The sequence below is a fragment of the Prosopis cineraria genome, unplaced genomic scaffold (assembly GCF_029017545.1).
Source record: "Prosopis cineraria cultivar Desert tree isolate PC_DT_omini unplaced genomic scaffold, ASM2901754v1 PC10, whole genome shotgun sequence".
Classification (NCBI taxonomy): Eukaryota; Viridiplantae; Streptophyta; class Magnoliopsida; order Fabales; family Fabaceae; genus Prosopis; species Prosopis cineraria.
Genome location: NW_026555341.1, coordinates 8847095 through 8855361, shown reverse-complemented (window position 1 = coordinate 8855361; position 8267 = coordinate 8847095). Strand labels below are relative to the sequence as shown.

The window sequence follows — 8267 nt, the reverse complement described above, 5'->3', positions numbered from 1 at the left end:
TCAAACAATATAAATTCACCATTGGAATCGTACCATTAGAAGTAGTATAAACTCACTTTGTCAAACGACTCATAAATGGGACTATGTACAAGAAGCTTTTAGAAGGCATTGAGGTGCCCTCCTCAAATATTTGAAACCTGAATGATATGGTATTGAAGTTTTAAACATGATGTTAATGCAAAAATACTTAAAAACATTTGCTTTTGAGGCTTTTGGTATACTTAAATTAATAATTATGTATGAATACCCATTAATTAATTTTATAAAAGATTGTAACTTTTCCAATCCATTAAATTATATTCTGAAAACTTAACAATTAAGGCCAGGCTATTTTAATAGATTGGAGAAAGTTTACCTCCTATATAAAGTTAATAAACACTCATGCATCATTGTTGGGTTGAGAATATCAAAAACTCTTAAAAAAAGATTTTTAAAAATATTTTCGCACCTTAAATAGCCTTCTTGGGCTTAACCCATTAAAGAAGTTTGGAAGAAAAGAAGAAAGGATTTGAAGATCCACTAAGTCCAAAATGACAGAGAATGAAAGTCAATTTTAATTAGAGTCAAGAAGAGAGAATACGTTTTTGTTTTTTAGTAACCGTGATGACATGGTTAAAGTCATTCTAAGAATGAGGCTGTGTTTGGTTGGAACCCCTCCCCTCCCCTCCAAAGCCTCCCCTCTAAATTGGAGGAGAGCTCCCCTCTCCCCTCACCTCCTCTCCCTTTTCTCTCCCCTCCCCTTGAATCAAACAGGCTCTGAATGTTAGGAAAATGTCCTTCATTAAAAATAGATATAAAAACTTTAATTGAAAAAATAACATCCAAGATGAAATATATATCTTGCTTAATAGGGGAACTAATTAATAAAGTCATCTCTGAGAAAGATGCTAAGGATGAAGAAGGAGCATCTTTTGTGGCAGTATAGAATGAGATTTCTTCTACTCGCACCTTGAGAAGGATTCATGTTATGGAGGACAACTCCAAGTGCAACAAGACAACCATCCTCAAGTTGTGAGGTAGCTCCAATCACCCATTCAAGACTTATCATGCCAGTCATGGAGAGCATTTTATGATGATTAATAAAGGGTAGTAAATGGGGGTATCTCAGTTTATGTTCTATCTATGATATTTTGGCAGCTTGAAATGGATCATTTGAGTTAGTTTTGGGGGGAAAAAAAGACGACATTAATTGTCACATAATCTTAAGTTGGTTTTGAGGTGTATGACCCTTTTTCTTTTTTTATTGACGGCTACGAAAACCCATGTAAGGAGATAATAAAATTAACTCATAAAAAATTAACAAGTTTTTATGTCCTAAAGATAAAAAGTTTAAAATAATGATATTATGAGTCATGAACTGATAAGCTAACAAATGCACGTATTTATTAACATATCTAAAAGCATGATTGAAGATAACAATTCAATTTTGCATATCTCTTGTTTTGATGGTGTCCTAGAGGAGATAAGGTAAGGGAGAACTTGTTAGCGATGAGTGCGCAGAGGGCCTCAAGAAAACGGCCAGTCAAGAAATTTACCCTCTTTGGTTTTAATTTTATGACCTGAATGATCTAATATTGCCATCGTGGTAGAGAGGCTGTCCTATCCTGAGCGAGGCTTGAGTTGTACATTTAGATAAGAAGCATGACGACTAGAATTTTGCAAGGCTGAGAAGCAATAAAGTTTTCTTGGGCACAGCTTCATTGCTTTTTGCCCAAATCCAGTTAAGAGCAACAATGATCCCATTCATATATTCTATTGTTTTTTGTCATTTAAAGTAAAAAGGAACCTAGGCGAAAAGTCAAAGGGCAACCAAAAGGAATCTCCATTCATGGCAAAACTTGGGGGAGCTGAACCCCAATGCTATGGCTGTTATGCAGAACAAGGAAAAACACACAACACAATGTGTTTCCGGCATAGAAAAACATATATAGCACTGTTCGTCAGAACTTTTTGTTTCAATACCTTCCCACTTTCCCATAAATTATGAAATTCTCTGTTGCTGGTAAGCAATAAGGAATTTCCACATTTGCAGATTGACATTCCAGTGCGCTCAACACGTTTCCGCAAATCTGACAAACTTCAACAGTGGTTGAAGTCGACTAGGATTTTCACATGTAAGTAAATTCAATAATATCGCTCATTGTTCATGCCTGCCATCATCATCCCAATTGACTACTTACAGTTAACTTGATCATTAGTCAAAAGAAAAAGGATCAGTTTCAAATACTGGACTCTGTAACCAAAGCAGTTATTGTCGAGGGACGTAGTAATAATTTGGGTTGTTTGATATTTTTGCATCCCCAGACTATTTCGCGAGTATCCCAAATTATCTATCAGAGCAATATTATTTTTCAGGTGCCACAATTATTGCAAGGTTATCGTTTGACGCCCCAACACTGACGATAATAGTTAATTCCAAATAGATTTTGAGTTAAAAATGATTATTGCCTTTAGTAAATTATTCATGAAAAAGTATTTGACATCCTGAAGTTCAATAATATAGAGCAACGGACACTTTTTTTTTTTTAGCTGCAATATGTTTGCATCATATTTAGACTGAATGTTCATCAATTAAAAAAATTTATCGTCAATCTATACTCATGATCAACTAATAGCACCGTCATAAGTTTAGGTTTTGGTCCGTTTTAATCAAATTACGTCTGCTTTGAAATTTTGTCCTCGGGGAAAGTGCTACCACTGAAGTACGACATCAAGTTAAAGCACGTATGAGTGCAAATTTTTTTATTTTTATTTTTTTGAAGAATGACCTTTAATTAAACATGACAATGCTTAATTAAGATCCAATCAAATAACTATATAACCCAAATCATGTCGATCCTATAACTAGATAGGGTAGGCATATATAAAACGTGACAACATAGTTAACAGTTACGTGGGCTTGCGAGCATTTTGTTATTGATGAATGTTTAGTTGACAAGCCTAATGACATCTATTTCTTCATCTTGTTTTCTTTTGACCAAAACATGTGCATTATGTTTATGTGTTGACATTGACCATTAGTGCAAGCTGAGAGATTTTTTTTAATTGATGGTTACCAAGTAAACAAGTCAAGATATGTATATATAACTTGGGACAACACTGCTAACCAATCGTTAGCCTGAGTTGATAGACTTTTTTTTAAAAAAATAAATAAATACTTAATTAACAAGCCATATGATATCCGAGAGATTTTGTCAAATGTTTTGATTGAAAAAAAAAACACGAAGGTATCAAAATTACTTCTCTGAACACTTTTGAAATAAAAATGTTTTTTAATCCAAATCACTCTGAAATTAACAATAAACGTCGACCGTTAGTCAAACAACAATATTTGCAATGATCTTGACAATTAAAGAATGATATTGCCCCGATATATAAAATGGCTTATGACAATCATTACTCACGAAATGATTTAGGAGTAAAAAATGGACTTTTAATCCTAATAATTTTAGGCAGAACATAAGCCATGTGGTAAGGAGCTTATTGTCAAAAAGCAAGAGGCAAAGGCGTGTTTCTTGGCCGAAAATCCAACGTCAAACCACGTGGATAATCGAGAAACTCGTGAATATTTGAGTTGACATCATAGCTGTGATCCCCCCCATTCCCCTTGATACGTTAAATCAAATCTATTAAAATAAGAAAATTCGGGACCTAACCTAACCTGGAAGGCATGACAAAGGCACAATGAAATGAAATATGTGGCCATTTCCAACCACGTGAATCCTGGGTTTTCCTTCTAATACGCTGGGTTTTGAAAAGCCGAAAAAGACAGGGTTGGAGTGGAAGTTGTGGAGAGATAGTTGAAATTTATACTCTACCATGTACATAAGAGTGCATTAGTTGCAAATAATTGTTTTAGGACTTTAATTGGATTAATCTTTTAGATTCAACCATACCACTCTTTCCTTCTTTGTCTATTTTCATTTTTCTTAATATACTTCATTTATTCTAGCGATTAATGTTGTCTTAAAATTTCAAAATAACATAAAATTATAAACGATTTTTAACAGAGAAAGCAAAACTCAATTTTGATTCCCAAGTAATTTATTTGAGTAATAACCAGGATCCAAGTTAAATTTGGCCAATCAATTTGAATACCTTTTAATAGGAAAAAGGACATGAGAAAAGACCCTGTGTATGAAATATGCTCTCTCTCTCTCTCTCTCTCTCTCTCTCTCTCACAAACATTTTTCCAACTCGTAATTAAAAAGATATAATTATCTAAATCCCATGGAGTAAAAATCCAAATGAGTAGATTAAGCCCCCCAAAAACCCGAGATCAAAATGGGTGAGTGAACCATCTAAGAAATGCGTCTCCTTTGCGGGTTACTTTTCTCTGTTTCCTTTCTTTGTTTTTTTAATGTTTTTGCCTCCAAGAGCCGAGAGGGGGGGGGGCGCATCAAGCAACCTAATCAATATTAACAAATGAAAAGAATCTTTCCAAAAAAAAAAAAAAGACGAATGAAAAGAATCTTCAAAGCTCATTCCATCATCACATCAACGTGTCGCTCAATCAAATATAGATGCATCAGGCATATCGCGCATGTTATTCATTAAACCCGCGCTTTACCTGTTCGATCAGAATTTATTTCATTCCTCAATTTCTTGTAAGTAGAATCTTAACATTTCTTAATTGATTGCGTATGAGAAAATCCATTGAAGTTAAAATATCTGTTTAAAACCTGAGAACAAAAAGTGCTATAAAACTCACCCTAAAACCAAAATCCGGGGTACGAGCGGGAACCACATGATATGGATTTAGAACAGGAAAAAAAAAAATTCTACAGTCCCCTAAAAATTATCAAGTATCTTTTCTTTTCTTTTTGGTCAATAAGAATCTTTCTTTTCAGGTAGGCCCTTAAAGACCGAAACTAATGCTATCTTACCACCGACGGGCAGTCGAAATGCAATTATGGAGTCAAGGAAGCGGGTAAGCGAACATCATAATTTCCTCCGTACATAATAATGGCTAGTTCAAACCCTAGACAATGTATACTTGAGTCAGGAATTCAGATTGTTGAGAACCAAAACAAAACAGACGACACATATGCAGCTCATAATTTATCCCAGAGGATACACAAGACAAGTGCATAATAACAGTTTATTGAACCGCAATTAGCCTGTGCGATCTTCTCCTTCTCAGAATATGCAAAGGATTAACCTTGTCTAAGTATAGTCAGCTACCTGAATGTTATTGTATTACATCAACAACCAAATATCTTGATATATTGTTCACTAAAAAGGCCTCATTCAATAACTTATTATTTACGTGTTTTTTTTAACCTTCCTATAACACTTTTGTATTGGACTCCATTATTTGTTCAATAATTTTCGCTGCGATCTACAACTGCCTTCTTTTTAACCCCCACGTATTTAATTTGAAGGATAAGCTAAAACAACACCTTGCATAGCATAGAGATAACCAAGCCTGAAAATTCAAGTCCATTTTACTGATTAGGGACAAAATCACGGAAAATAATATTATTGAATTGAACAAATAGACTCAAAACATCTGAAACAGAAGCATGCATCTTGTAGAACAAAAGGTAAACACTGTTCTTTTGAATCTCAGAATTTTCTGAGAAACATCAAACTATAAAGTATTAACATAATTACCAAACAACAGCAGTTTTCATCTTGAAATTTGTTGGACTGATAAATTGACTCCAATGTTGATTATCAGAACATTTAATCTTCACACTTCAAATGCATAGGAGTTCCCCAATTTCACGGAGCTTAAGATTTGAGTTAGATGCTACTTCAAATGGCATCCATAAATAATTCTTGCGGACTTACTAGACTGCAAATATTTGTAAGGTCTGCACCACACCTTCATAGCAGATGGTAATGTGAGAAAGGAACAACCAACAGATGCGTCATAACTGAAAAGAAACAAAAACTGAAGGAACTCTGGATTTCCAGATCACATACCCACATGTTAAGCAAGAGGTAATTAGGTATCTTTGAACACACCCGTTAGGTCCACTGTCATTAAAATTATTATAAGAAAACTTTTATAAGCAGTGTTGGGAAAAAAGTTAGATTCAGTGACAAGATGCAGATTGGAAAGTCCTTATTTTTTCCTGCCAGGCTGTAGAAACAGAGCTCTTGATCTCGGTAACTAATTAAAACTAAGTATAGGGTCTTACCAATTAACATATCTCCACTGGGCAATCAGAATCTAATACACAAGCTTGATGTTAACTATCGTTTATTACTTTAAAAACTGTACCACTTGCATTTCACTTCTCGTATTATTTCAAATTTAACAATACATTCTACAGATATGAATTCCTTTTGGTATATTGAATTCATCACACTTCATCCTTCAGATTCCCAAATAAATCTCAAACCAAAGAGAGTCAAGACTTACTGGTTTGACGTTGTAAAGATCAAAGACAGCCCCTTATTTAATCATTTGGAGTTTTAGAGACGAGTTACACTAATATGGTTAATTTACCAACCAAGCAGGCCTTTCATTTCTCCTCAGTATATCACAGGACACGCTTAAAAAGAAAGAAAAGAATTTTAAAACTACTGCTTCTGTTCTAAAACGAAGGTAACACTGAAAAGCAGCATGAACCAGCATATGTACCAGAAACAAAGTAAATAATGTCGCAGCCCAGAAGCGTAGGTGATTTTGTCCCAAAAAAAAAGAAAAAGACGCGTAGGTGATGCTTGTATCACCTAGTAATCGAATTTCAACCAAGTGTCAAAATTATTTATGAATCAAACACTTACATTAGATTAAATCAGACACAGCAGGGACTAGACTCTGCTCGAATGGTATAATTATAAAGCTTTTCCCTTCCGAATTTTCAAAATTAAACCATCAACTCAGCTTCGAATTACTAAATGAATCGAATCTCAGGCCAAAACAAAATCAAATCTAAGCATGGAAATTTCATCCGTATCTATTAATAGTTCTTAGATTCAGAATAAAAAAAATCCAATGTCAGGTATCAAGATCTATAGTAGCAGATTAACATCAACCATGTCAACTAACATCGAGATAAACTACCAAATCTAAAATATTCGGATCTGATTCACCAGAATTCGATGAGTATAAAAATCCTAACTATAAGAACTCCGACCTGAGATCTGAGCAATAATCGCCAGAAAAACCGAGATCCATGCAAAGCTTCACCGCGGTCTCCGATTCAGTTGATGCAAGGCGGGATCCGATTCAACGCCGGGAAGGGAACCGTCCATTACGCGCCATCCGGCAAAGTAGTTGAAGCAGAACCGGTTCCCGACCTGCACCAAGCGAATTAGAGACCGCGCGGTGAGGTAACCAAATCATCGTCTTCCCCTAACACCCAACACAGCGCCCTCACTCTCTCTCTCCCCTCCCCCTTCCGTGGTGGGTGAGGAGAGGCCGCACCGTCCCCTAATAAAGCTAACTAAACACAACCCTACGTATGACGAGTGAGGGTTGCGTTAGCCTAGGTTTATTTATAAAGGGAACAGACGAACCTGATTCGCACACGTGGCGGTTACACACCAGTAAGGTTTTGACGTACTGTATAATATCACCGCCCACTCGCCCAGAGGCCACCAAAGGCGTGTGGGTTTTTTATTCTCAAAGTGAGCGTGGGAAGAGAGGAGGTTCTCCCTCAAGGAAGTTGGTCATGGATTTAGAGGAAATTACGATAGGTGCCATTCACTGATTTTGAGAATTGAGAAGTACTAGTATCCTCGTGTGGGGGGGGGGGGGGGGGACAAAAAACAAGAAGAAATATTAGGATCCTACTAATATAATAGAACTTGAACGAACTAAAACCTAAGATCTTACGTTTAAACAATCAGATTTTTCTCATCATGACTGATCGCTATTTGTATTTATAAAAGCATTTTACAAGTTATCCAATGAACTTTTATTCTCTTCACTTCAATTACTCCGTCATTATTTTGAATGTTTTTATAAAAACCATAGGTGAATGACTGGATGTTATTGTTAACTTCTTCTTCTTCTGGCAACGAGACCATTCTAGAAGACTCGAATGATTTGTATATGTAACAAGTATTTTGATTGAAAAGATTATTTTATACTTCCTCTTTTAAAAATGTGAAACCTTTAAAATATAAAATATTTTGAGTCTTTTAAAATATAATTAATATATTTTTTAAAAAAAATTTAATTAAGATGTATAATTAATAATTTTTTTAAATTAAAACACCATGTTAAATAAAAGTAGAGATGGAAAGAGCATATGATTTTAAAGATAATTAATCAATTTATTGAAATATAAATTCGGTCAAGTTTG

The 8267-nt window shown here is 34.9% G+C and overlaps 1 long non-coding RNA gene across 3 annotated transcripts; it reads right to left on the bottom strand.

The window, feature by feature from the left end:
• Positions 1 to 1897: 1897 nt before the first annotated feature.
• On the bottom strand, positions 1898 to 7671 carry LOC129323099 (uncharacterized). 3 transcript variants are annotated; one of them, XR_008596360.1, is made up of 3 exons: positions 7095 to 7428; positions 5617 to 5830; positions 1898 to 4981 (listed from the first exon to the last, which is right to left on the bottom strand). It is a non-coding gene; the product is annotated as an uncharacterized LOC129323099 (long non-coding RNA). The 3 variants fall into 3 exon arrangements; XR_008596359.1 differs by lacking the exon at positions 1898 to 4981 and adding an exon at positions 5088 to 5428; XR_008596358.1 differs by lacking the exon at positions 1898 to 4981 and having other exon boundaries at positions 5455 to 5830; positions 7095 to 7671.
• Between the last annotated feature and the right edge of the window lie 596 nt (positions 7672 to 8267).